The sequence below is a fragment of the Blennius ocellaris genome (genome assembly GCF_963422515.1).
Source record: "Blennius ocellaris genome assembly, chromosome: 2".
Taxonomy (NCBI): Eukaryota; Metazoa; Chordata; class Actinopteri; order Blenniiformes; family Blenniidae; genus Blennius; species Blennius ocellaris.
This window is the reverse complement of record NC_137651.1, coordinates 2,439,749-2,445,668: the sequence shown is the minus strand read 5'-3', so window position 1 is coordinate 2,445,668 and position 5,920 is coordinate 2,439,749.

Genomic DNA, 5,920 nt, shown 5'->3' with positions numbered 1-5,920 from the left:
ATTTCCTAATAAAACAAACACAAAAAATGACTTTGCATCTTGTCTCCTGAACAGTTGGTGTACGAAGAAAAACACTGAAGTGATTTATTAATAGTCAAGTTACATTTGCATTTGACATATTTAGCTCACAAAGAGCCCCAGCTGGGCTTTTTCACTCTGAACAATAACTGAATAAACGTGGAAAAAAGAACAATAAAAGACAAAAAGCAGATTACAGATACAGAATGTAAGAAACAAACAAGGGTTCACAATCTGTGAATGGCATGTTTAGTAAATTGCAGTTAAAAATGTCACTGATAGGTTCTGTTTGTGTTTTCAATTATAAAAAGTCATGGCCTCATACAGTCCTAACATTAAAAAAAATTGTAAAATTTTAGAGTGCATCGATTAAAAAGAAAAATTATTATGCTTATGCATAAAGTCTGCATGACGTCAAATGTCCTTTCCTGTTTACCAAGTGGAAAATTCCTAGTATAGCATTTCTTTTTAACTGACAAATTAGATTAGAATAGATTAGATAGTGCTTTAATTCTCCCACCATGGGGTAATGCACTCGTTCCAGCAGCAAAAATGTCAAATATACAACAAACTGTATACAGAAAAGAAACACTCTCCTATAAAACATTTTAACAGTATATAATAAACTGATGAATGAAGCGTGATTGTAGAAGTAATTGTGCGAAAAGTTTTGCAGCAGCAAGTATGGAGATGGAAAAAAGGCACAGGAGGTATTTTACTTTTTGGACTGCAGCCTTTCTCAGAGCGTCTTTTTAATCTTTTATTTTTTATTCTCGTGAGTGGACTTCACACTCTTCCCTACCGGTGTGTGTGTGTGTGTGTGTGTGTGTGTGTGTGTGTGTGTCTGCATTGCTCGTTGCTAACTTGTGGCTTAAAAAGAAACGATGAATGAACACGAGTCAGACTGGACGGGGAAATTCCTGCTTGGACTGGAGCGGTTTCACAGGGATTTTCGCGACTCTTTCGGGACTGACTGGGCTGTAACAGTCGTCCACGTGAGGCCCAGAGGCAAAGTCAAGACATTTCAATATCCACGAATCTGCGGTCAGGCGGCAGCAGTAAAGTTTTCGAGGAGAGGCATTAGCATTAGCATTATCTGATATCAGCCCCTGGCAGTGGCAGCTGGTTAAATCACTAATGACTTATTTGGGAGTGCTACGTTAATACGGTTTGATGGTGGTGAGTTGGCTGTTTACTACCAAACAACATATATAAAGCTGATTCAGCTCCTCGGTTTATATTGCTTGGTTTGGAGTGTCGGTGATTGTCCACCATGCCGATTTCTCACTTGTGGGACTAATAGAGGTTTATTTAATCTTATCTAATCTGATTAAACAAGCAAATAAAAGTTAACTGCGCATACTGTGACAGAGGACAATGCAAGAGGGGGAAAAACCCCGGGTGAGTACACTCGTGTAGAGAATTTAACAGGAATGGCACCGTCACATTTCACGCCTTGGGGGGGGGGGGGGGGGGGGACTTTCTTTACTGAGGTTGTTTTTTTTTTTTTTTTTAATTTCATCTGTGTGCCTGTATTAGTGACTTCAGCCTGAGGTTCTGTCCACACGAGTCGAACCTTCAAATTTTCCCGTCCAAATGACGCCATTAAAACTACCCAAAGTGATGTAGAACATATGCCGGGCCTATAGATGGCGCTGCAACGCCGCCACAGAAATACACCGAAAACATAGAAGAAGACACGGAGCATGCAAATGTGGAGAAATGAACAGATCTAACATCTTATCGAACCAAATACCGTCGTGGTTTATAGTTGTCATGTTGGGTTTGTGTGTCCTGGAGAGATTTGTGGGTGTTTTGTTTGAGAAAGACAATAACGTAAACTCCGTTGTTTGTCCTTTTCGGAATACCTCGTTGCATCATTGGACCAGTTTTGTCTCTTAAACGACACAAATATCCCAGAAGACAACAAAAGCGCCGCCAGCTCCAAAACTTCTCTACACTGAGAACGTCCGAGTCGGCTTTTTCCGGCCAGTTTGTTTGTGTTTGGGGGCGGGGCTTAACCAAAGGTCAATAGTTTGATCATAGTTGACACTACAGGAAGTCGTAGTTTTGTCTGCGTTCTCATTCAGTGTGTCTTAAGTGACATTGTTATTGTATTCTTGGGGCGTTAGCGTTAGCGTTAGCATTGGCTGAGCGGTTAGCACTGTGTGCCGCTACTTGACAACAGTAATGTATTTTGAATTTGTCTCTTGTGCCTCTGTGACAATATTTGTATGAGAGTGACCAGTTCCTGCCAGGCGAGGATAGAGCGATGCGTTACTCGCCACGCTGCTGATGTTTCCTTCTTGGCTCTTCTCGTCGGCTGCAGAAATTCATCTCCGTTTAAATTAAATTTGGTCCACGCACTCGCTGGGTTCATTTGAAGTTCAGCCCAGTGGCTGAGAGCAGGAAGAGTAAATTAAGAAAGGGGGGGGGGGGGTTCTTTTGCTGCGTGGAAAACGATTCCCGTCGAGCAGAGTGTTTCATTCCGGGGTGGTTGTTTTCAGTGGACTGAGGGGCCGACCGGCACCAAAACAAGTGGAGCTGGGGAAGGAAAGCAGAGGGACGACGGGGCGGCTGGCGGAGGAGATTAATTATGAAACGTTGCTTTAAGCTCACTCTGCCCCTTTAATTAAACCTCCAGTCTTATCTGCCAACACACACATCCACTACACTCTCCACACACACACACACACACACTTCATGCTGACTCCACAAACCTCCAGCTTTTTTCCCACTGTATTCTCTCTTTTCTTTATTTTTCACTCTATTCTTTCCTTTTTTTCCCCTGTTCTTCTCCTACACACACACACACACACACACACACACACACACACACACACACACACACACACACACACACACACACACACACACACACACACACACACACACACACACTCACACACACAAAGTCAAATCCCAGCCTCTGCTATGTGGTCACTCTCTTGGATTCGGCCTCCACTTAGCAGCAAAAACAACCGGCCAATCAGATCGCTGATTTTCCTCCGAGTGCCTCCTGATTGGCTCGTTCATTGGAGCCGGTGAAGTGAGGACAAGTCGACCGAAGACTGCCTGTTGACTCAGTAACAGACCTGTGTGTGTGTGTGTGTGTGTGTGTGTGTGTGTGTGTGTGTGTGTGTGTGTGTGTGTGTGTGTGTGTGTGTGTGTGTGTGTGTGTGTGTGTGTGTGTGTGTGTGTGTGTGTGTGTGTGTGTGTGTGTGTGTGTGTGTGTGTTTGCTATACATTACAGGGACCTGAATGTGTTTACAGACGTATATTCTGAGGACATATGTGAAAGTAAAAATCCCTCAATCGTCCCCATCACGTGTCTTATTCGTTGTTGACTTGAGGTTTGAGTTATTTTCAGGTTATTCTAGAGCAAAAGTGATGCTTGTCACTGTAGACGTAATCTCAACTCCACGTAAATTAATCTACAGTCCTTGAACGGATGGAAACGACTTTGTGTGCCTGCACTTATGTATAGTTTTGCATTCATGCCATTAATATTATGATTATTATTATTATTACCCAGTATAAATTGTTCACCAAGCTTCAGATATACAGAAAAACAAAACCTTTACCATTCTTCTTGTTTCTGCTCCAAGTTTTCACCAAAAAAAAATCGCCATTCCTGAATGTTTGTTTGTTTGTATTCACTCGTAGAAATTGCATGAACATTTCTGCAAACAAATATCTTAATTAAAAACTCATGTAATCACTTGTCACATGTATGTTTTAGAAAACTTCTCGTCATAGTTTAGTTAAGTAAATAAAAAAGTGTGTGGGGGGGGGGCACTAATTCATCTTCAACATGTTGATGCTCTATACTCTGGATATTAGAGGAGGAAGATGCTCTATAATCTGGATGTTAGAGGAGGAAGATGCTCTATAATCTGATGTTAGAGGAGGAAGATGCTCTATAATCTGGATGTTAGAGGAGGAAGATGCTCTATAATCTGGATGTTAGAGGAGGAAGATGCTCTATAATCTGGATGTTAGAGGAGGAAGATGCTCTATAATCTGGATGTTAGAGGAGGAAGATGCTCTATAATCTGATGTTAGAAGAGGAAGATGCTCTATGATCTGATGTTAGTGGAAGAAGATGCTCTATAATCTAATGTTAGACGAGGAAGGTGCTCTATAATCTGATGTTAGAGGAGGAAGATGCTCTATAATCTGATGTTAGAGGAGCAAGATGCTCTATAATCTGATGTTAGAGGAGGAAGATGCTCTATAATCTGATGTTAGATGGGGAAGATGCTCTATAATCTGACCTTAGAGGAGGAAGATGCTCTATAATCTGACGTTAGAGGAGGAAGATGCTCTATAATCTGAGTAAAGTAATGTAATGGAGTCGTTCTTCACTATAGACAACACGTCAATATGATTCTCAGCCAGCAGCTGGCTCAGTGAGCGCTACACAGAGACGACGGCACTGCAAGATTGTTTAAAAAAAAATATAAACGTGTTAATCCAACAGCATCATATCAACACAGATGACGTTATTTGTTCACTTTCTGTCGTGCGAGAGCGTCAACAGAACAACACTCCCAAACACAGACCTTGTACAGTGAAATGGCACTAGTTGTGTGTGTTATTCAGTAAGTATTCATAATCACAGCTTCCACTGATCCGTGGTTCCACTCCATTGGAGAATCAAGGTTTGGGGTTCCGACACAAGTCATTTCACATTGACTCACCTTCTTTGTTCTCGTTATGTGAATCGTGTCTCCCAATTCCAACTGGAGGTGAATCATTAAAGATTAATTTTGTCCTTGAAGCTGCTGGAGAGCGTCCCTTCCATGAACTGGACTTATTCTCCAAGTCTTACGTCAGCGGCGGCAGCGAAGCAGAGGCGGACTGAGCGTGTCCTCAAAACCCAAAGATCACATTGTGGCCTTGACAATGGCTGGAAACACTGGCGCTGACCGTCTGTGTTTGTGTGGAGCAGCGAAGGGTCGCGACCTCCTGTCCGCTAATCCCCACGTGACGGCGGTGGCGGCCGCCGGCATCTGTCAACATCTGGAGTCGTGGCCACATCTTGACTGGGAGCTGAAACACTGGAGCCTCCGCCGCCCAGTTCTGTAAACATCGAAACCAACGTTTAGCGCTTGATCGCTTACATGAATGATCTCTGGTCTACTTTGTGTTCCTTATTTTAATTTCCTCTGAGTGTTTGGGACATTTGAATAATCCGGATTACAACAGAAAAATAGCTGCCTTTTCACGTAAAAATTTCAGACTTCTATAAAAACAAACCATATCGGGAAAATTACAAGAATACAAGTGTCAAGAGACGTGTTTTTCACATTTCCTCCAAACTAACAGTTGTGACTTAAGGTATATAAGAAATAGTGGCGTCAAACACAGAGCAGAGCAGTTTCACTTGTTGTCTCGAGTCATTATTCAGTTAAAACACGTAAATGCACCTGCAGAGTACGTCTCTTTCCTATCTACACCGTGTGTATAGCAATCCCGGCAATTTACTCTATTTTTAGAGGATTTCTTTCTTTTTTACTGGATTGTTTTCTTTTTTTTCTTTTCTTTTTACATGTTCTATTTTTTGTGCTCTTTTTTTTCTCTTGTTTAGATATTTACATATGTTTACATATTTTAATTCCTTAATTTGATCGTTTCTGCACCTTTTTACCTTGAGCTGTTGTAAGTTTGTGTTTCTCCCTGGGGAGGAATAAAGCTCTCTACTCTAAATTGAGTTTTTAAGAATCACTTCAGGATGGAATCGTCACATTAGATCGAATTTCTGAGTTCTTGAAATAAAACGAGTCCAAATTTTGAGCGTGAATTTATATACATTTAGAAAGAAATGACATCATTTGATGGGAAATGGGTCCAGTTTGGAAAACAAATTCAAACATTTGTGGGAAAAGTCTCAATTTTA